This window comes from Cuculus canorus, chromosome 2 (genome assembly GCF_017976375.1).
Source record: "Cuculus canorus isolate bCucCan1 chromosome 2, bCucCan1.pri, whole genome shotgun sequence".
Lineage (NCBI taxonomy): Eukaryota > Metazoa > Chordata > Aves > Cuculiformes > Cuculidae > Cuculus > Cuculus canorus.
Genome location: NC_071402.1, coordinates 38,949,115 through 38,973,429, shown reverse-complemented (window position 1 = coordinate 38,973,429; position 24,315 = coordinate 38,949,115). Strand labels below are relative to the sequence as shown.

At 38.4% G+C, this 24,315-nt stretch overlaps 1 protein-coding gene and 1 pseudogene across 3 annotated transcripts in view; one reads left to right on the top strand and one right to left on the bottom strand.

Moving 5' to 3' along the window:
• The window catches only part of NKAIN3 (sodium/potassium transporting ATPase interacting 3), a 376,724-nt gene that overhangs the window by 4,120 nt on the left and 348,289 nt on the right, over window positions 1-24,315 (top strand). The gene's annotated exons all lie outside the window — the stretch shown is intronic.
• The window catches only part of LOC128851246 (selenocysteine insertion sequence-binding protein 2-like), a 104,061-nt pseudogene that overhangs the window by 3,699 nt on the left and 76,047 nt on the right, over window positions 1-24,315 (bottom strand).

The following is a 24,315-nucleotide window of genomic DNA, read 5'->3' as shown; positions in this document are numbered from 1 at the left end:
TAAAAGTGACAGTTAAGAGTTACTCAGTTAACAGCTCAGGGATTCAAGGGATTTGATATATTTGAGAAAGTAAAATCTTTGAACCGGTAAATTGCTGCATCTTTTTATGTTGGTAAAAGAATCACTGGCCCACTGATCTGGAGATGAAGCATCTGTCCACTGATAAAGGAGGAGGAAGTATGAAGGGGTGCCTATTGTACCAGCAGGGGTGGACGAGGCTTGGGGTTTTAGCCCTCAACAATGCGCTGGTTGTAGGATATTTCCCCTTCTGTTAAGGCAGCTGATGTAGGACTGGTGATTTGCTCCGATAACTCAAAACGACATCCCCAAAACATGTAACTGTCGCTGGTGGCTGTGCCTGAGAGGCTGATATGCTTTTTGTGCGGGTGTATAATTGCATTTAATGTTAAGGTTGGAAGTAGTATTCTGCGTCCAGTAGAACTACTTGAGTTAAGTCTTTGCAATCCAAAAAATGTATGACACTATCATTTTTAGGATCTCTCTCAGCAGACAAAAAAGAGTAATGACTAGCAGTAATTGTTTTTCACTTTGTGTTTTTGGTTTATTTTACAAAATTGTTGAGAGAGACCTGTTAATAAAGCGGACATTTTCAGTGCATCAGCGCTGTAATAATGTTAACCATGCCATGCAGAAGAAAATCAGCCTCAGTATTGAAATCCCTTCCTGCCAAAGCTGCATGTAAATTTTCTTTCACTTCCATGATCCAAGGTTGGGAATTCAAAACTTAAAGAACCCTGAACTTTCAGTGCCTTCTGAAGTATCTGAACTGCGTGAATTTCATAAAGAAGCCACACAGCTCTCGCTTAGTTTTAGGCTCCATTCACCACAGCAGGCTGTTTTTCTGCAGTGCCTCGGTGCTCTATGACTGACAGTTAATTGTCATATAAACATTTAATGAATATTTTTACAGTCATAAAGTGAAAGAGTTAAGATTTCAAGGATAACAATGGCAATTAATTCACTGAAATTTGGGAATTATATAGTTACCCTTCTTGTCTATAAGATCAGTAAGTCTTGGAAATAATTATTTTAAGAATATCGGAATATGCTGCTGATCTGCTCCTATTTCAAGATCTGCTACATTCTGCCGAAAAAGCAATTCTTGAGTCTAGGAAACAAAGTTTGTGTTTTTGGAAATCATTGAAATTCAGAGGGATGGTACTGTTGCATCCAAATGGAATTTGGGTAGGACTGGCAGAACTTGAATGCATAATGGATTTATGTCTGGACGTCATATGAGATCGACTGCACTTGCATCTAGTTAGGTGGTGGTTTAATCTTGTTGATTTTGTGAGGTTTGGATCTGAATTAAGAAGTTGTAAGATTAAGTAATCTTAGGTCATTCTCAATCTCTATATGCTTTTTTTAGGTATGAAGTCAATCCTTTTTGTTTTGAGGCCAAACTGGTAGCTTGACATTAGGTAATAAAATCACAATTCGTTAATCTTTTAGGTAAAAGCGTTGCATTTTTTGCTCTGGTGTGATATCCGACTTACTTTACCACATAAATAAATGAATTTAATTTGTTACATGAGCAAAGAAAATCAAACCGGTCACACAGGTCATTGGCCCTTATATTGCACAAGAAAAGTGAGTGGAAGTTTTATACTCCACTTGAATAGGACCAGTATCAATTCACACATTCAGTACAGATTTTGCTAAAGTGGTCTCTCCTTGAAAGTGCACAGTGAAAAGAGGAGAGGCAGTGGACCCAGGATGCAACAAGGGGAAAATTCTGATTAAATATGAGGGGAAAAAAAAAAAAAATTCACAGTGAGGGCAGTCATACACTGGATCATGTTTTCCAGAGAAGTTATGGAAACTCCATTCCTGAAGAAATTAAAAGCCCGGCTGAACATAGCTCTGAGCAAACTGATCTAACTGAAGTGTATCTGACGTTGAATTTGGCCATGCTATATGTGAAGGTTTTACCAGATGACCCCCCAGAGATTCCTTTCAATTTAGGTTATCCCACAGCTATATGATTTTACCAGAGCATAAGGAATAAGGGCCTTCACTTCTTGATTAGGAAGGTATTTAAAACACACAGTAATTTGGGTTCTTTTGAAATATTTAGTTTCTTAATTTGTTGTGGGCATAACATTGTGAAAATAGGCTTGAAATGGCAATAACAATCCTAGTATTCAGTGATTTCTCTTGTATCAAACTTCACTGTTAAATGAAATGAGAAGTACCTGTGATGGCCTTGTCTTTATTTCACAAATAATGATTCTGTGATACAATGCAGTATGACAGCTCTTTACATCTCATTAGTACTGAAGGAAAATATATTTTATTTATTTAATCCTATAATTAATTACTAAGCAGTCATTTTGGGTGAAGAGCCTGTTATTTCTATCTGCGTGGGGAAATGAACTACTAATAAGTGACTGCATCATTCAAGAGATAATACGATACGAAGTTTTTTCACCTCTAGGTCACATTTTGAAATTCACTGCAAGTTAGATGAGGGGAAATGTCAATGTGGTTTATATGAAATGTTAGTGGTCTTGATATAAAGTCAATATAAATATATCTTCTCCATATTAGTTCTAATGTTCACCTTTTATGTTGCGCTACGTGAGTCAAGGTTGGTGGCCATGGGAAGACCAAAGTTATCCTTTTGCTTTTCTTCAGGTCATCTTTTCAGATTTGGTAGCAGGACAGCGTGAGGAAGTTTGCGCTGGCTTTGCTCATAATGGACGTGGTGTCTTTGCTAGGGATGTCAGCATAGGGATGTCAGCATAGGGAGGGAGTTGTGAGCTTTATGAGTTGCATTAAGTTAAAATGATGTTAATTGCATTGATTTTGTGTAAATTTCATCTTTTTCATTAGTCAGTAAGAAGAACATTTCTTTTTATTTAGGACATTTTGCCTTGAAAATCCAATTCAAGCAATAGAAAATCTCAGCAAGCCCAGATTTGTGTAAGATAAAACAGTTTTCTCCTCATCTATCAAAAGCAGCTAATATATACCTCCCTAAAGGGTATGTCAGTAGGTTTCAATTCATATACTGCAACACTTAGCGATACTTGCAGTTCCTTGACAGAACAGTGCCAGCAGCACTATGACAGATTTTAATGTCATGGGCCTTTTTTTTTTTTTTCTTTTGTATGACCAGTGAAATCTTTAATCTCACGACGGATCTGTGCCTTTGGCAGGTCTGTAAAAGACGGTGGTAAGCTGGATTTAATCACTGTTCTCTGGTCTCCGGAACATACAGAGTGCTTAAGACTCTGGTAATAAAAAGGTAGTAAAATATTTTATTTTAGTCTTTTTACTTTTTACTATACTTCCTTATCATCTTACCTTTCCTCAAACACAGCCATACCTTGCATGTCATCTCAGCTCAGATGGATTTTTTTAATGCTGTGGTGATTTGGGACTTGTTCTTATGAGTTGCTGAATGCCCTCCAGCTCTGACTGAAGTTACTGAAAGTCATTCTTTTACATATAGGCTCTTGATAATGATAGATTCAAGCAAAAGCAGCAGTGAACCCCTTCCACCTTGTGAAAGGCAGCATTACAGTAAAAGGAAAAGCCCTTACAGAAGTTAACATCATGAAGTAGTAAAACTGAAATTTTTATGAAATACAAAAGAAAGACCATTTATGTTAAGAGTAACTCTCTTGAACAATCACTGTTTTTTTTCTGCCACAGATCTCTCCAAAGGGTGTTGCAAGAAAGTTTTTTTTTATTTCATCATTACAGAAGTTTTAGCTGTAAGTATAAATATATATGTAAAGAATGTATGTTTGACAATGAGCCAAATGGAACTTCCCTAAGAAGGGTTTTGACTAGAGAAGCTGGAGATAAAGCAAATAAAGAATACTAATTAGGATATGAACCATGAGCAGAAAGATTCTGAAAGGCTTTTATAGCAAGGGAGAATATGTAGGAGCTTGCATGGGATGAAAAATGAAGAAAGGCACATTTAGATGAGTGTAAAGAAAGTGGGACATGGAAGCCTTCTTTGGCAGATAAATGAAAGTTAAGTCTGTGTGTGGGAGGAATTCCTATAACAGCTTTCACTGAAAAGAAGATCTTAAGAAGAAAACTTTCATCTACCTTTTCTAACATGCTGCTGCTGCTTATCCAAGTTTCTTACTATTCTCTTGTAAAGTTATGGTGTTAGTGTCAGACCTTTTGAAGAAAAAGAACCAAGGAAGTAAAACCATATTATTATGATATTTTCTGGGGAGATTGGAATGAATGGCAGTGTTTCTCATCCAGCTTCAGGTTTTGTCTTTGGTTACTCTGTGCTGTTCTGGGAATGCTGCAGCTTCACTGCCTTGTTGGCAGCTCCTGGAACCTCATGTGAGCAAAATGCTTATGGAGCTTATGAATGTGCAGCTGAAGCTCAGCACAAGCCACAGTGGAAATAAGTAGACATGTAAATCCATATCAACCTTGCATATCCCTTCAAAAGAAAAGAAGCCAAACCAAATTAAATGTAGATTTTTGATGGATTGAAGAGAGCTCATAATAGTGTCTAAATGCATTTTATAGACGGGAGTCTGTTAAAATGGAGTGCATAGAGAAAAATCCTTTTGGAAGTTTTGTCTCTGCAATCAAAGAATAAAAGGCTGAAGGAGTCTAAAGCTGAGTAGTGTGGTGCATTGTAATGCAGAAATAACATCACGAAAATATATAGTTCTACCTCTGCTTGTGAGCTCTTTATTTTTTCCTGCTAAAAGCTCACTGTATCTTTCTACTGCAGAGTGAGTGAAGTGTTTCATTTGTCTAATATGTATTTTTTTCATGAATTAAGTAGACATCATCAAGGTAAGTGTGTATAGACTTTAACTGGAACAGAAATGTTACTGCTCCTGCAGAGTGAATAATTTACATTATAGAAACCTCAAAAGCCTCTCTGCCCTCTAATGCGGATGAAGCTACTCAGAAAACTGAAGAGAGATGGTCTCCTCATGGAGATCCCCTGAGCTACAGAGGATTCTTCAGTCAGTCTATAGTCACTCAGCTGTACATTTGTAAGATACATGTTTTAGTCTACCAACTAACAAGTCCATTTAGGAAGCCTTAAAAATGCCCAGATTTGGAAGATATTTTTGCTAATTCCCACTGTTTGCAGTGAGTTCTTATATTGGTTAAAGTCAGAGATGGTGCTCATCCTCACCCTTCTTCTGATAAATGGTTTCTGTTCTCATCAACAGGAAACTCTTGGCTTCAAATGTCTAGTTGTGAAATGACGTGCTATTTCCATTCTCCTGTTTCTCTTTTTTCTTGAGTGCGAAGATTTGTTCCAAACTCTTTTCTCAGTTATTTCATAACAGGTTCCAAGTTCTGATCCTCGTCTGTTTTGTCGAGGTACGATTCAGATTCTTTTCTCCTCAGCCCCAAACAAATCAAGACTTAAAATTTACCTGTGGCTGTAAATGGGCCCAGTGAACACAGGGTTTAAGGTTCTCCCCATCCTTAAAATGTCTTTCACTTCTGTGGCTGAGTTCTCTCATAAACTGTGGCTAAAAATACCTCATCATTCTAGAGAACTGGAAGAAATGGCGAATGGGTTTGCAGTTACAAATGACGTAAAATTCCTCAGTTAAAACAGACAGAGCAATTAATGCTGTTTAGCAGAGTAATTTCAAAAACAAGGATGAATCTCTAGTCTTGAGGATCTACATGTGTCTAATATCCAGCTTTATTCGGAAAAAGCAAAGGCATGCAGAAATGCATTTATGGTCCATTCTTCTTAACTTGTAAGAAAATGAAGTACGTGCTTGTTATCCGATTGTTTTGCATTTGCGTAACATGAGTAAGATTTCTTTCAGTCTAAGCCTCAGTTACCTGTGGTTCTTCACATCATGTTGATAGTGTTTTGTTAAAAAAGGTCTGGTTAGTTCAGAAAAGAAGCAGTGTGAACAAGTGATACCTGATAAATGAACTAATAGTGTGATTTACTGTAATGCTGTTGTTGAAGGACTTGGAACAAGAGTGTTAGAATGGAATGAAGATAGTGCTTCCAAGTCTGAATTTACTGTGACAGATTAGATGTATGAATGGCAGTAACCTAAATCCAAACTTCATTCAAATGTCACAAATGAGTTTAAGTGTGTTGAAGTTTGTTAGATGCCATGAGTGGCTTTAAGTTGCATTTCTAATGGATAATTTAATCGTAGAGGTTTGATGAAAGCCAAAGCTGACTAAGTTGTGCCAGAAGTAACCACTAAATGCTGAAACTTATTTCAATTGGATGGAGGGATGAAGCCCTTTGTATCTCTAATATGTATTTTTTTTCCATGAGCTAAGTAGACATCAGGAAGTGTGTTTAGGTTTTAATTGTAACTAGTTATATTTTTTAATCTGTACAGCTGTATCAGTTGAGTGCCTGATGAGTCCTTCAAAGTGTAGCCTGTGCAGCTGAGATGTGGTGTGCTGCTTTGCACCGCAGTAATGTAGAGTGCCTGAAGCCTTGTCCTTGACTGCAATGTGGAGCAGCTACACCAGGAAGTTACCAAGTACCATCACATGGGTACATGCACTTTGTTACTTATTCTTGTGTGGGACAGATCTGCTGAAATTTTCTATGCACTCTGCATTTATATGAGAAGTATATTGCATGATGGCTGGAGAACAAGACTACTTGTAACCTCTTTTGGTTACATTTAACAAGACTGGACCATCTAGAAAGAGTGTGGAAGAAACTGATGTAAAACAGTTCCATTGAGTTTTTGTATCCATGAAGGATTTCAGGTTTCGGCATTCAGCTAGTATGTGATACTTGCACTGAAAGCTGAAGAACTGTTTCTGCAGACCCTTATGGTGAAGAGAATGTTGAAGTTAATCTGGGATCTCACTGAGCAACAGAGATTCTGGCCCTTCCCTTGTACAGGTAATAGTTTAATTATTTGTTACTTAGCTTTCTTAAGTATTTGGTTCAATTGGCCTATTTGTTGAATTCTTGGTTGTCTGACTCTCTTAGTTTTCTGCGAGATTTCTAGGCTGTAGCTAGATTTTTAGGCTTAACTGTAGTTTATGCTCGTGCCACACATGTTGGAGTGCTGCAGTACTACTGGGGTTTTACTCAATTTATTAATCTGTTGAGAAGCTGAAGTAATTACTGCCCCAAATCTGGTGCTTGGATTTGCACTTTTAAAAATCATTAGAAGCACATTACATCCGAGTTTGGCTCTGGACTGGGTTGTCTGACTGAGATGTAGCTTGCGTCAAGTGCTTACAAACCAGAAGTTATGAAGTCGGAAAAGGAAACATGCAGATGTTAAATGTTTTGCTTTAGGCCTTACAGAAAGTCTCTGGAGTCCTAGTTCAGGCTGTTTTTCTACTTGGTGCTTCTTCGTGTTTCTGCATACTGTTACTGTAATTCCTTTTTCATATTGGCCACAAGTGACTATGTATTAACATTTTGATAGGCAAGTTCTCTATATCTGGGTGGTCTCATAATTTGGAGAACATATTTCTTTTTAGTTCCATGTTGTTTTCAAGGTGGTTTAGATGTGCTAAAATTCACTGTAAAGACAAAAATATCTTTCTGTTTTAGGAGGAATGTAGTAACTATGGATTCTCTTCCAGAAAGATTATTTTCAGGTGTTGACAGGTTTGAGTTGATCTTGACACAATCAGCAGAAATTACCTCCTGCAAAATGGGACTCACAAATATCTACACCTGCACTGACTGCGTGCTTGGGAGGGTCCCAGTCATGTTGTCACCGTTGGACACAGTCTCTCAGAGAAGACAGGAGTCAGTCTCTCAAGGGTGTTCTGGAGAAAAGGAAGATAAACAACTCTTACCGAAATGCTGGAGCTGACCATCTGGGAACAGGAAAGCAACAATTTTGAGTCATGAAAGGGCTTTGTTTTCTTTCTGCTGATAGATAGAAGCACTGTTTAATTTGCCATACAAGAAATCTTAGTTCATGGTTTCTTGGTGTGCTACCTTTGCCAACCCATCTGCTCGATTAAATTTTTGGTAACTGGAATTGGCTAAGAAATTGCAACATATTCATTGCAATAGGAAGAAGAATTCCTAATCTCTTGAGAGGCAAACCTTCAGTTTTCCATGTACCTTTTCCTCTGACTGACAAAAATACATTTGACAGCAAATCCCAACTATCTAGGCAGAAGAATAATTTCCAAGGCAGCCCATTCACATTCAGTTCTCTTCCTCTAAAAACATAGCGATAAATTGTTCTGGTGCTTAAGGGGTAATCCCTGTGGCTTTAAAGAACATAAACTATCAGAGACATACCAGTATGACTATGCTAAGTGTAACGCGTCTTGTCTACGGGAGTGAGTAACCTCATCTCCCACCGAGAACAGCAGCAGTTACAGATACTCATGTCCTTCCACTCTGGCATCACTACCCGGAGGGATCAAGCTGTAACTGAGGCAGCTGTGCCACTAACTGGGCTTGGTAAGTGCAGGCACTTTTTAGAGGGTGCCATTAGATGAAATCATTGAACCATTAGGAAGCCGGCAAAAAAAGAGTACCCTCTGCTCATTTGAAAAGTGGTGTGGTTGAGGATATACCCATTGGACATCCTCAAGGGAAGGTTTCCTTCACACATACTGACTCTGCCAGTGTTACCAGCCAGCATTTCACTAGCACAAGGCTTAGCTTTGTAACATTTCATGGATCCCTGCATCATGCTGAGTAGTGCTGGTCATCTATTATTAATGTGGCTGCATTTTTTCTAGACTAAAAGTATCTTATTATCTATTTTTTTCAATTGAATCTTTTATTGCTTTAAGATGCTTTCAAGATCTGTTCTGCTCTCGTTTTATTAGTTGGGAACAAAGGGTTTTCAATTGCAGAATCCAATATATGCTGATTTCTGGATAAGCAAGAAAATGCCTCAGACTTTGAGGCCTTTTTACTGCATAATAATGTTCTTAAGCCTCATACACAGTTTTTACAAAATATTTCCCTTTTTCTTATTTGAGTACGTATCTATACAAAATTACAGTTTTACATTAGAACTACTGGTTATATGGCAAGCTAAGACTTTCTCTTGTTATCATAACCATTTATTCTTTGGCACATATACAGAATTCAAAGAATTCTTAAATTAGAGAAGTAGTGTTGTGCTTACTTGCACAAATTGATGGAGATGCTCACATGTTCATTCCACTTTGAGATGGCCAGGGGCTAGCCGGTTTGCCTCTGAGAACTGGGGAGTTAGCATGGTGTGGTGCCTTGGTTCCTGAGCCTGCGGAGGATATCATAGCTCGGGCACAATGCAGTGGTAATGCATCCACAAGGCTTCTGGACAGAAGCTGGCCTTTATCTGGACAGGATAGAATACAGGCAAAACAGACCCACTTTGGGAAAGATAAGCACCTTGATTAGGCTAATACTGTTAGATAGACACTTATTCCCTAGAGAGGCGTTAGCTGAATTTCTCAGCTACTGACATTGAGGTATTTCATGTGAGTTCTGATCCAGGAATTGCTGCCAGAGAGCCAACGGTGATATTATCACTGAACAACCTCTAACAAAGTTTGGACTCCAGTGATTTCTGTCTACTAGATTGCTTATCAGGATGATTAAACCAAATCAGAGACTGGAAAGTTATCGATTAGCATAAGAAGAGGAAAGAAAAAAAAAGAAATTCTAATTATATTGAAACTGACTGGTTACATAAGATATTTTGTTTGAATCAGTTGTAGGCTTTCAGTGAACAAAGAAACCTGATGGAGTTTTCTCGGACTAAGTCAAAACTAAGGTCAGATTCTGTAGTTTAGGCTGAGGTCACGATGTGGCTCAGAGATGTAGCCGGTGTATGTGCACCCTGGGTTTCTTTTTGGCCTGAGTGTTTCATTCCTTTCTCATGTGGAAAGGTAACATGGCATTTGTGTGTGGGTCTGAAGTATAATCACGGTATTCATCTGAATATGGAAGCTAGGTCAGTGTCCTGTAAACCAGCCTTGTTTAGATTTTTGCTTTGATCAAAGCAATAATGATAATAGTTTAGCCGTGTTTGAAGTCAAGTGGCATAAAAAAAGAGTTAGCAAATGTGAGGACACACATTCTTTGATCTGCTCAGGTTGTGAGGTAGCTGTTGCAAAGAGATACTTTGGGAGAGCAGACTGGGTCCACCAGTTATTGCTTTGTTGGATTTCAGTTTATTACTTTGAAAACCTGATTTGCTAATCCCAGTCAGGTTTGTCTCTTGTCTTGGTTGTTCTTGGGCAGCAGAATGGAATGCGCCATCTTAATCCGTAATGATGCTGTAATGTGGATTTAGGATTATGTGAAAGGTAAGAATGATGAGTACTGTGATGGAGGAAAAGCACACCATCAGAATCTCAGGAATGCTGCGTTATTACCTTGCTGATGGCTCACTTTATCTGGAGTACCTTTGTCTTTGTTCTCCTGTTGCTGAAGCTCATCAGAGAGGGACAGATTCTCAGCTGTGGCAGAAATTGCATCATGCTTCCCAGAGTTATGCAAATCTCTTGCTATTTTGATTTCTGGAGTTCTGTTTTCCAAAACTCTACACAGGAGCTGTTGGTTGAATAAACGTCCCCCTTATTATTTTGCTGATGTGTTCCAAATTTTAAGGTCACCATTTTTGTTCTGTTAATTTTTAGATTAATTCTTATCTTACCAGTCATAAGCCTAACACAGACATTGAATTTTACCAGTAACCTCTCCTGCTTTTTTTTTTTTTTTTTGGCCTTCCTTGCATGTTATTTTTAATCTTTGGGAACTATTTTGCATAGCTATGCTCAAAAATGGGTTTGTAGCCTTTTACTGCCTTTGTTACTAGTGGATCTTGCTTGAGGCCACAGAGAAGCTGAGACAAAGCCAGTAACAAACCCGAGACTCACGACTCCCAGGTTTACATGCCAAGCACAAGATCACCATTTGTTTTTTATAAGCCTTTCTTGTCTGGTGCTTTCAAATTCTCTGAAAAGTTGGCCTTGAAGTTGAAGCATTTATGCTTTTTCATAGAGCTAAGATAAATTTTTCCTTGGGAGTGTTTGGTCATGTCACACTTCTCTGTTTATGAGCAACAAGGTGTGTGGTGATGATACAACTGAGGTCATTATCACTTGCTTTTTCTATTATTAGATAATTCACAACTCACTTTCTGTAGTTTTCTAGCCTCTAAATCCCTTAACATCAATGGAGATATGGTAATTTATATTTGCTGAATATCAGTTTTAAGAAATGAAAGATGAATCCTTGATGGTCAGTGTCATTTAGATATTTGAAAAAAATTGCTGTCAAATTCATTTGACAATGAATTTATGTTTCAAATGTTTCTTACTTTGGAATTTCAATAAAATGCTTAATAGGGTTTAGAATTATAATGGTATCAGTGGTTTGAAATATGTATGTTTTAGTAGTTTTTCATACCACTATCTTCGTCAGAGGGTTTGTCACTCTGCCTCCATCATTTGTCCTATTTTGGTAAGTGTAAAGATAATAAATACAGCAGGACCCTTACAATTTTTAGAGGAAGTCTCTTATAGGGAAGAATCAGAATAGTCTACTTCTAACCTTTCCAAAATGTGTTTTTTATTTCTCTTTTTAAGGAACATGGAGGGATGGTGGTATGGCAGTTGAAAGTACAGCCAGCAGAAGTGCTTGTCATCATTTTGCTTTGTGTGTCCGTGAGAAGCAGCTGTCATTAATTGTTCTGCTTGTGGACAAGTGCGTCTGTTGTCATTCAAATGGTTTTTGTACGCCTTGCAAAGAAAGACACATTTATGGTTCTTGGCTGTTCACATAGGGTCAAGAGGCATGGGATGGTCTTGAGACCAGAGTAGCACAGTTACCCAGTATTTTTGAATAGACTTGTCTTTGTATGCCATTAAGAATTTATGCACCTAGAGAGATGAGGTGTGTTTGAGTATGATTAGCCAAGATTAGGGACAAGCTGCAACACTGTTTTGTCAGGAGTGTAAATCATAATTATGTATGTCTCTACTTTGGCCTTTCTATTGTAATTTTTGTCTTTATTACATGTTTTTTTAATTATGGGAGAAAAGAAGAAACTATGCGGGTTATGACATTTACAAATTTATAAACATCTAACCTGTCACTGGCATTCACTGAGGCATGATTTATCTATTCATCAGTTCTTTCTGTCATTTCTACCTATTCTTTCTGAACCCAGCAATCCCTCCAGGACATGTCAGCATCAAGGGCTTTGCCAACCTTGGAGCAGTTAGCTGTAGTGTTGAAGTTTTCACGTCAGCTAGTGGAGGTACGAGGCAGTTATGACATGACTTTGTGATGTAAACTGGATAGCACTTGCCTATGCAAAAGTGAGCAGCATATTCAGATGCAATCTGTTCTACCATATGAATGTGAAAACTGTCTATGTTACTCCTGTTCCCTGCGAAGTTGTAGGGTAACCCTTTTTCCCTTTTAAAATTGTGAATTAAATGGTATGTTTCAAAGAGTGAGAATCTACTTCATGGCAAGCACAAAATTGTGCACACCATTTGAACATTGATAGTCAGAAAGGCCTTTTGTTAATTATGAATTAGGTCAAATATGTTTGGTTTACGCATGTATTATGTTGCTTTAAGAAGTAATTATCAAGGGTTCTAATTATTGCAGAAAATAAACAGCTGAAAGGATGGGAGGGAGATGGGAAGATAAAACAATATGAGTCTGCTTTTGCATGTGAAGGTCTTGTTTCTGTTGCTCTGTCATTCCAGCTTTACCCTTTTAAAGTATCATCTGGCCTCTGATAGACATATTGTTTCCAAGGGCACTCCTTGCTGCTCAGATTCTAAATAGAGCAAGTGGGTCTAGGATTCAGCATCTCTTCTATGTCTTTTGTCTGGAGAGCTCATAGTTTCTTGCAAAGTTGATAAATGGACTATTTCTGCTGACCGTGTGGTGGTGACTTAGCAACCTGTTTTCTCAGTCTTGGATTTTATGGCAGTTTTCTTCCATACACATGTGGTTTTGTTGCTTTTTACTGAATGTGCAAGGATGACCATACCTTAGAATACTCAAAGTAATTTACTAGATATTTTTCATATTGAATCATAGAATCATAAGGTTGGAAAAGATCGTTAAGATCATCAACTCCAACCATACCTGTCCAGTCATATCCCCAAGCACCTCATGTACTCGCCTTTTAAACACCTGCAGGGATGGTAACTCAACCACCACCAATCTAAACTTCCCCTGATGCAGCTTAGTGCCATTTCCTCTTGTTCTCTTCTCCCACCTGATAGGTGATAGGACAACACCCACCTCTCTACAACCTCCTTTTAGGTACCTGTAGAGAACATACAACATAAAACCGTTACCCAGGGCCTCATGTGCTCCAGTGTCTGTTTTGCATAAAAGGATTCAGAACAGTTTACCTAGTTGATTTCAGGTATTTCCTAAATTATTTTATTTTGCTATCCTCTTCCTAGGGATCTGAAAAAACCCAAGTGGTAAAAGCCCAGTATAACCAGATCTGGATTTACTGAAGCTCTTCTGAACTCACTATCACCAGGTCAGCAGCTGCACTTTTTTCCAGTCCCAATGCATACAGGTTATATTCTCTTTCAAGTTTTCTCTTCTGGATTTTAAGATAATTAGGTATGTCCTCGTCAGAGTCCTTGGAAGATGTTTTCCCAGTTTCTGATAAGCCGTTTTTTTTTCATGTTCATTGGTTAAGATGCTGAGTTGGGCTACCCTTAGTCCTCCTTCAGCTTCTTCCTCTAAAGCTGATATCATATCTTTGTAGGCCTTTCTGGCCTCTTTTGTCAGTTGTACCATTCTATGAAAATGGTCCTGAGCACCATCATAGCTAAAAATTCCCACCACACCCACAGGCACTGCTTTGTTCACACAGTGACCTAGAGCCTTGTGATTCAGGGCAAAACCAAATGGGATATTCTGTGCACAGGCAAAGTCGATAATGTTGTATAGAGTCTCATCCAACCCACCTTTTGACTGAATCTTTTCACAGTTAGGAGAGATGATGACACACTTCAGGGTTTTCAGCTTGAGATGTTTCAAAACTTCTCAGAGACCCGTAACAAGCCTGTGTTTTATCTTAGCCTTCACTGTGTCTTTCTGATACAAGCCATCTTGGAAACGAACCAGTTCTTTTAAGAGATCTGTCACACAATTGTCAACTTCTTTACAAAGTACTTGCCTGCAATAATCTCTAAAATTCCTACTATGGATTTTTATAAGATTGGGGTTTAGCTGCTTTGAAGACACAGAACCTTCTGTAGATTCCTTGATCCTTGTGTTCTCCACAAACCTTTCAGCAACTTGTGTTACAGGAACAGCTGCTTGACTGTGCTGCAGAAGTGCTTCATCTTCAGTAATATTTTCTGCAGACTGACAAATAGTATCTTCGTCTTTTGTGATTGCTGTCTGTTCTAGCAAGAGTTGCTGTTTTTGTTGTTCTCTTTCTTTCAGAATAATCCTCTTAAGAAGTGTTAGTCTCTTTGCTCTAGGGGCTTCTCTCTGTTTTTCTTTCTTTACCAAAGGAGTGCTGGAATCCAAAGGGTTATGTGGCATCTTTCCTTGGTTTAGTCAGTGACTTTTTGTGGCTGTAGCATGTTCTTTAGAAAGCAATGGTATGGCACCACCAACTGAAAGTACCACAGGTTTAGAAGACTGTTTAGACTTTTCTGTTTTCTGCTTCAAGACTGCCAGCACGCCACCCAAATACAACTGCACAGAAATTTGACTCTTATAACCACTGCTCCTGGATATTTCCTGCATTTTCTTTTCTTTCTTTCTGCAGTAGAAAATGAAACTTGCTTCCCTGACAGTGCATCCACCTTGGAAGTTCCGTCCAGTATGGGAGACCGACTATCCCAAGGCTCTTCAGGGAGATGGATTTCAGACTGCTTTCTGACAGCAGGAGTAAATGATATTTTCTGAAATCCTAGTCTGTTTCTTCTATCAGAAGCAGCTGCCAGATCAGGAAACTCCTCAGCATCCTCAGTCCTTGGTGGTTCCTGTACTGTAGTAGATTCATTTTGAGGTTTCTCTGCATCAGTGGGCAACTTTGGTTTTTTTCTTCTGTTTCTTCTTTTTCTTCTTCTTTTTTTTTTTTTTATTTTCTGACCTTTTTTCAGGCTCAGTTTCACTAGCATCATTTTTTGTTTCTGACTGCTTTGCTTCACTGTCCTGCTTACCTTTGCCTCTGGGAATACCTTCAGCCAGCAGTGTGTGTAGGTAGCCAAGAAGGCCAGTAGCATCCTCGCTTGTATCAAAAATGATGTGGCTAGTACAAGCAGGGCAGTGCTCATGCCCCTGTACTTGGCACTGGTGAGGCTGCACCTCGAATCCTGTGTTCAGTTTTGGGCCCCACAGTACAAGAAAGACATTGAGATACTGAAGTGTGTGCAAAGGAGGGCAACAAAGTTGGTGAAGGGTCTGGAGCATAAGTCTAATGAGGAACAGTTGAGGGAACTGGGCTTGTTTAGTCTGGAGGAGGCTGAAGGAAGACCTTATGTCTCTCTACAACTACCAGAAAGGTGATCGTAGTGAGGTGGATGTCAGTATCTTCTCCCAAGTAACAAGTGATAGGACGAGGGGAAATGGCTTCAAGTAGCATCAGGGGAGGTTTAGACTGGATATTAGTAAAAATTTCTTCACAGAAATTGTTGTCAAGCGCTGGAAGAGGCTGCCAGGGGATGTGGTTGAGTCCCCACCCCAGTAGTTTTTAAAAGATGAGTAGATGCGGTGCTTAGGGATATGGGTTAGTGGTGGACTTGGCAGTGTTAGGTTTATAGTTGGACTCCATGATCATGGAGGTCTTTTCCAACTTAAATTGTTTCATGTTTTTATAAAAACTCGAAGGATCAATCAAGGCTCAGGTAAGCCATTTCTGAGGCTGCAGGGCAGTATCGGCCTGTCTTTGTCTAACTTATTAATAAAAAACATCTGGCTGTGAAAGCCTTGTCATTTTACTGCTTAAGCTTCCTTACAACTAGAAAATGTGTCCCAGTGACTTGCCCAGATATAGATTTATTTGGAAATGGTAAGGCAAGTATATTCTTCTCTCATTCGAAGTATCTGGATGAATGGCATGACCATGCTTCTTGTTCACACTGCTGTTAGATCCAGTCCTGATGTATGTGAAATCTCTTTTGCTGTAATTTAAGACAATTATTTCTACTGCCTTTCCCTATTGTCGTGCAACTTTCTTCTCTACAGTAGCCTTTGATAGGTTTGTTTGTTATATATATCTTTCCACAGTTTTCTTCAAACTGAACTGTTCATACTCTTCTTTGGTTGTGCTTCCTGGTTCGTGATTGTGCCTGTTGTCCTCCTCTGGATTTTTATCAGTTGGTCCACATAATTCTTGAAATGTGCTTCCCCAATCTGAAGTCAGGCCTCCAGCTGAGGCCTTTTCATTGAATGTAGAGAAAGAATAACTGCATGTATTTTACAATTCTTACCTTGTTGGTATCTCTCTCTTTTTCTGGGGGTTTGTTTGAAGTAGTGTGATGCTGATGACTCATTTGGTTTATCTACTGTAAACTGCAGACTTTTTTGTTATACCAGCTATCTAGCCTGCTGTTTCCAATCTGGTATTTATACATATAGTTGTTTACACTGTATTCACACCTACTTATTTGTTGACTGTCACTCATCATCTTAGACCATTTCCCCATTTCATCAAACTAATTGTAAGTACTATTTTGCCTTCTAATATGATTAAACTGGTTCCTGCCTTCACATTATCTATAAACTTAGTAAGTATATGTTTTATTCTAGCAACCAGTACATTAATGAATCTGAAAGATAATTTGCTCTGTGAAACCAAAACAAACCCTCCAGTAAGCTCAGTTAATCGATCTGTCAGTGACCATTGGTCAAAATCCTACTGTTACTACAGAAATGGCTTTGGCTTTTCCAACTTCTTTGTGGAAGCGTTCTGTTGATGAATGCTGAGACATGATCTGTCTGAGGAAGTGTAGCAAGAACATTTTTGCTAACCAGGCAAGGAAGGCTTCAGATGATGCTCTGGACATGAGCTTGCAACGTGCACTGACAGCCCCAAAAGCCAAACCTATCCAAAGCTGCATCAATAGAAGTGTGGCTAGGAGGTCAAGGGAAGTGATTCTTCCCCTCTTCTCTGTGGTAATGAGACCACCATCTGGAGTACTGCATCCAGCTCTGTAACCCTCAGCACAAGAACGACATGAACCCATTGGAGCGGGTCCAGAGGGGGGCCACAAAAATGATCAGAGGGCTAGCACACCTGTCCTGTGAGGAAAGGCTGATCCAGGTAGGGTTGTTCAGCCTGGAGAAAAGAAGGCTTCATGGACATCTTATTGCAGCCTTTCAATACTTAAAGGTGGCTTATATAAAGATAGGTAGAGATATAAGGAAGAATTTTTTTACAATGAGGGTGTTGAAACACTGGAGCAGGTTGCCCAGAGAGGTGGTAGATGCCTCGTCCCTGGAAATACTCAAAGCCAGGTTGGATGGGGCTCTGAGCAGCCCGATCTAGGTGAAGATATCCCTGCTCATGGGAGGCTGGAGAAGATGACCTTTAAGGGTCCCTTCCAACCCAAACTATTCTATGACTCTGTTCCCTGGGGCTGGCAGTCAAAGTCTGGACCAAAGTTCAGGTGTGAAAGGCAGTGAGGAAGTGTTTGGTGGGCAGCAACTCTTCCCCTGTGAAAGCAGCAGGAGTGGGGGCCCATTTCAGGTGCCAGTGACTGATGGCAGCCTTTGGCCCCATGACCGTGAGACGTAAAGTTTAAAATCCTGAGAGGAGCAAACAAGATATATGGAATTATAATCCTAGCCTTTAGTAAAGCAGATTATGACTTGTTCATCAATATGCTTAGGAGGGTCTCATGGAGATGTGCTGAAGAGCAAATGAGGGCTGGGAGAACAAGTTTGTCTTCAAGCACAGTAAGAGGGGGAAGAGGCTTCAAAGATAATTCAGAGGGGGACAGTGGTATCTCCATCCTTGAGGATATTCAGAACTGGATGTTACAAAGGTTTTATAGGAAAGAAGTTCTTCAGCAGCTCCACCTCAGCAGTCCGCCAATAATTTGATATATAAGGAAATTGGAAGAGGTTTTAGGAGAACAATGAAGTGGTTAATTTGAGTATTGATAGTGGAAAACCCATATATTTGGAGAAAAAAAGAAATAAGTGGCAATTTAGAGTTCAATTAGTATTCCGTGTTGTGCATTTATTTTCTTTGTCCTTACCTTAGGTTGCTAAATGAATATTTTTGAAATCTCACATGAATGTTTTCTTCTGGTGGCTTTGTGAGTATCTGCTAAGTAAATCCTCACAGAGGTATGTTCTAAAGTAATTTTCAGTAAACATCTTCCCTTTGGTTGGAAATTAGCCAGCAACATTGCTGATAAGATACAATTGTAAGGTGAGGGACAAACATGATAAGACTTACAGATCCGCTGTCAGTTTCTAAGGGCTAAGCTTGCCACTACTGGACTTTTCATAGGTGTCTTTTTCCCTAACTCCTCATCCCAGTTTTTGAGAAGTTGAGTCACAGAGTTTATTCAGTTTGAAATCCATATTGTATCTGCAGCAAAGCAATCTTCAGGGGTTCTAGGATTTTCTTTTTCTGCACATTGAGCATAGTATTTGGATATTGACTCCTGCTAGTTGGGGTTCTTTGAAGGCTCAAAGCCCACTGGAGTTTCAAAATATGTTTCTAGTAAGGGCTTATTTTTAACTATCGTCATTATGTTTTTATTTTATGGATATGCTCTGTTCTTTACGAACAAATGAAAAAGACCATCATCTTGTTAATGACTTTAAGGTCAGCATGTTACCTGGCATCCACTCCCTGTAGAACTACAAAACAAACAGTAATGCTGTTTCAAGGACTGTCAAGCACTGGATTAAATACACTTGGAACTACAGGTTCTTTGGGATCAAAGGTTCATACGTGATCCTGTTGCTTGACTGGTGAAAAGACAGCTATAAAGAGAAGTGGTCAAAGGAATGAATGAGTGTGTGTGCGCTGTTTTTTATTATCCCAGTAATTTAGATTGTTCTGTTCAGTCAATGGAGTTCAAAGAGCCCAGTTTCAGATAACTGGCTATTTACTATTTAAATCTTAATCTCTTAGTTTGCACAACATCTGGCACCATAGGTGTGGAACACTGTGGCATATCCATAGTAAAATTCATAATATTTTCAATCTTGTATAAATTAGAGTCTATAAACTATATAGATGTATAAGGTGTGCAATATAATAGAAAGTTCTGTATCAGCAAAGGTAAGGTGGAAAGATCAAACTTTGTGGAGTATCTCCTTTAATACATGGGTTTAAGAAGAAACTACACTAGTGGTCACTTATTTCTAAGAGTCAACAAAATGTGTTCCCTTTGGGAAAGCTTCTGTATTAATGATATCTCATTGTTCAGGCAAAGGCTTTAGCAGCAGGACTTTTGGTAACTACTGATAACAGATCTGTCAGTATTTTTCTTTTTAATCTTCTGTCTAACACAAACTATAAAACTCTTAATGCTGTTGCTCTAGAGGATGAAAGATTACACATTCCTCTACTATGTGTTTTACTTGAAAAAATGATAACTAGTAAAGAAACAAAAGAAAATAAAAGCTTTTTTAATAGGTAAAAATACCTTCAGTCAGATGTTATTGGCAGAGAACATCATTATCTTTATTCAGAAGTTCTGTTGAAGTGCCTTTAAGAGTAGATACCTCACGATGTACCTTCAGTCTTCTCTGTGAATGTCTAGATGACTTCTGCTTTGTGTAAAGTGATGTACTTTTCTCTTTTTCATATGATATGAATCTCAAGTCTTGTTGCATCATGACAGATACAGTACAGGTGAAGAGCGCCTAGAAGAAAGAAGAGAAAGCTGCACAAAAATTGCCAAGAAGCATTAAAAAACACTGTCAAATTAAGTTTTTTTGAATTTTGTGCAGACTATTTCAAACTTGAGAAGTCAAATTTTCAGCTAATGTGAAAGTTGTAATTAATTCAAAAGTGTATCTGTGGCCTAACTGTGATTACAGAGAAACTCCAGCCATCCCTGTAAAAAAAATATGAGCACGTATGTATGTGGAACAGAAAACCAGAAATATTTTAGAAGAATGTTAGAGAGAGAGAGAGTGTGTGTGCGTGTGCACCCCCTTTATCTCCCCATGTGGCTGACTTTTGGGAAGGAGCTTCTCCTTAAGTGACTCTCTGTTCAGTCCAGGAGAAGAATAGCATGAGGAACTGGACTGCTCTGGGCTTGTAGAAAGCTCACCTGTTTCTGATAGCAATTTAGCAGTTAATGAATTTTATGAAATAGTTTTATTAAAGTAAAATCTTGTTGAATCAAGATTTTTGGCTCTAAACTCTTCCATGTAATGTTTTTTTAATCAGTGTATTATTCATGTGCAACATTTAGACTGCATTACTGCAACTCCCTCCAATAATTCCTTAACAATTTTCATATAATTGAGCAAAATCCTGTGGACAGTTTCTTTGATAATAATGAATGCAGAGTTCAAATGTGAATTTCAGCGGTTACTGGATAGGCTGCTATTAATTCTGGGTCAGTTTGAAAGTAATGTACAGAGAAAAGATTTGCATACTGAAAAACAAACTAGTATTTGCAATTTTGTGTAAATTGACAGGCACAAAATTCAAGAGATTCATGTAGCTGAAATTAAATGGATGGAAGAGTGTATCTAAGACTAGGCTTGAAGCTACGAGTAATTGTGCCTTACCAATTTTATCAGGGCTTTTTTTTTTAGCATAAAACTGTATTTTCCCTGAAAGAAATTGATAAGCAAATTATAGATGTGATATAAGGGCTAAATAGTGAAACCACTTCATACTTAATGTATCAATCTTATCATAAATTGTCTGGAGACTAGTGTCTGCAGGAAAATTGCAGTAGGCACCAAAAAAGCTGGCAACTGCATTTCAAATTTATAGATGGAAATAAAAAATAAGTAATTGTTGGAGTTCTGTGTTGTGTGATATATGCCTGTGTAGTCTTCCTTTTCTTTCTACAAAGAGATTAATTTATAAGTACATAAAAAAAAGACAATTTTTGTGCATTTGAGCTCATAAACAATTTTTCATACACCTCTTATTTCTTAATGTTTTCTTTAGGACTTGCAAATATTTATTTTTAAGAGCCTTCATAGATAATATTCTCTATGTGGCTCTTATTCTGTCTCCTGTTAAATATAATGTGGAAGGTCAGGCTCTCAGGTTGCAACAATAGTAAGGACATGTATTTCGGTCACTGTTGGATGTAGTTTCTTTTTGATATGAATGTGATGTACTAGGTTTCATATGTCCCATCAAATAACTCATGACAGCTACATGCCAAAACAGCCTTTCTTCCTTCCATAAGCCTTTGATTTGGCTGTCCTCCTCACTGCCTTACACTAAATACAAAATTTCTGGTAACTCTTACCCAATAGACGTTCGTAAAGTATGTCTTAAATATGGCAGAAACCTGTGAAAATATTTTTCAGGGTTCAGTGTGCTCCAGGTTTTGTTTGTGCTGACAGAGATGGAGACAATTCATCTGAAGTTTTGTTCTTTCTATGTGCAGGCCCAGTTGTTATTTTAGCACTGGGGAAATGTCATTTTAGTGAAATTTCTAGAGTGCCCAGGTATGAGAGAAATGCAATATGAGAAGATTATAAGTTAAGTACTATGGAAAAGGTCAAAACAAAGACTGGAAACAGTATGCTGTACATTTATGAAGCTGAGAGTTACCCTTGTTCTATGAGGGGTGGATTCCCTGTATGAATTTTCACATTTGTAGAAACTATGGAAGCCTAAGGGAATACAAATGCACCCTATACCCTCTTTAGTGAGAGAAGATTTGAATGAACAATGTGTGACTTGATCAAAGACAAGGACAAACTGGAGACCAATGGTACGGTTTTGCACTGCGGAGCTGACTTCTTTGTAACTGTTTGGTACTAAAGCAGTATGTATATATATTGTTTTCTTCTGGTTTAGTTAAGGACATGCAAACTGTTTTTCAGAACTGTTTTTCAGAACTGTTTTTCAGAACTGTTTTTCAGGAACTGTTTTTTAGGCAGCATTTACGATAGTTGTAAAACTGCAGATATTTCCAGTAATGAATTTTTGCAGTAAAGCAGGTTTATCCATGATGACTGTGATAGTTTGGATACTGCTAGTTTAGTACCTTCTTCTTGAAAACAAGCAAACAAGTTACTTGGGCAATAGAATGGAGAAAGCAAGTGTTATGTATTGTATTGCGATAAGCAGCTCCACTGTAGTAAAGCCAGAAGGATTCAGAAATACAATGAGATCTAACCGGAATAGATTCACTGGAATATATGAGAAGAGCTGGAGGTTGTAATTGGGTCTTGTAATATTTCTCAGTGTGTGAATTCAGTCTTCACTACTGTTACATCTGATCTACAGCTGGGTCACAGAAGCAGTGCTACATCTGTGTACATAAAGATCCAACCTTGGCCAAATTCTGCTCACTTTTAGAAGAATTTAAATGAGTATTCTTTATGGTTGTGTGTTATCTTTTACTACTAATTTCATTAACATGCACCTACCAATTTGCATTTTAATTATTAGATTTCTGTTCCACTGTTGCAATCAAGCAGTTTAGGATTATTTCTTGTTAATTTGAAAGTACATGTGCATTCCAGGTAGTGGTAAGAAGGAACACATGTTCTTGCTTTTGCTGAAAGTTTTCTTTGAAAACATTTTAAAAAGTAAAAATCAAAAGCTGATGTTTTCTAGTTTTTTTAAAGTGAAAACATTAGAGTTAGCAGTTGGCTATAATTTTAATATTTTACTGGAGTTCTTTTTGAGCAGAAGTACTGTTTCTTAATGGAATTGGCACGATGTAGAATCATAGAATCATAGAATAGTTTGGGTTGGAAGGGACCTTAAAGATTATCTTGTTCCAACCCCCCTGCCATGGGCAGGGACACCTCCCACTAGATCAGGCTGCCCAAGGCCCCATCCAACCTGGCCTTGAACACCTCCAGGGATGGGGCAGTCACAGCTTCCCTGGGCAACCTGTGCCAGTGCCTCACCACTCTCATAGTGAAGAAATTCTTCCCACTGTCTAGTCTAAATCTGCCCCTCTCCAGTTTATACCCATTCCTGCTGGTCCTATCCCCAGAAGCCTTTATATATAGTCCCTCTATACTGAAGAGGAATAGAGGGGCAGAATCACTTCCCTTGACCTGCTGGCCACACTTCTTTTGATGCAGTTCAGGATACGGTTGGCCTTCTGGGCTGCGAGCGCACATTGCCGGCTCATGTTGAGCTTCTCATCAGTCAGCAACGCCAAGTCCTTCTCTGCAGGGCTGCTCTCAGTCACATAATGTAATATGAATGTAGTATGAATTACTTCATGAACACATTCGTCACGAGTAATAGTAATTTTAGTTTTATTTCTTATTAAAGTTGATTTTAATCATACGATTACTTGCTGTCACATAGGATTAGTCCGAATCTTCATAATTCCCTGTTCATTTATTCTTGTTAGTTTGTAGTAGCACCAACTGTTCAGAAAGATGTGGGCAATATAAAAAGTTAATGTAACCCCTCTAAATATCAGTTTCTGACAGGCAGGTATATTTTGGAAGGCTATTAACATTTTTGCCCGGATCAAACTCATAGAGTCAAGTCCAGAAACAGTTGCAGTAATGCTTATTGTCTTCAAGAACACTCATAATTCTAGTTGGTGATCTAGTTGATGTAGGCTGGAGCTTTCTTAATTGGCGCTGAGATTTGATGCAATTACTATCAAGGTCAAAGATCCTGGGGCTAAGTGGCAACTTCTTTCAAGGAAAACAAACAAACAAAACCAAGAAAAAGGCTCAAGTAAAAGTTTTTTTGATTTTTTTTTTATTTGCGTGATAAATTCCACATTCTGTTGCTTTCTGCCCTGAGACATAGCCTATATTTTTTCCATGAAGTGGTGATGGATCTGCAAGATTTAAATCTTTGGAAAGTAAGACTAATATTCTAACCTAATAATATACACATGATTACATGCTTTACTCACTGAATATAGTTTTCATGTGCCAGGTATTGGTGGGATATAATTCCTTAATGGGGTGTTAGATTTTAACCTCCTTACCATGAAGTGATGGGTATTTTAAGATTTGTGTGCACTGGATCACATGAATACAGCCCCCTGTTACTTTGCAGAGTTTCCTGTGTGGAATGATGTCTCTATGATTGATCTCATCCTATTGTACTAATGGAGAATTGCCCACTCCTCTTGAGCTGATCTCTTCTCTGAAACCTAGTAAGATAGATGGATTTGGCTATGGGTATGCCAGATAGGGCCTATATATCCTTCTGGTGGTCTCCTGGAAAACTTTGGGAAATGCAGTATATTAAT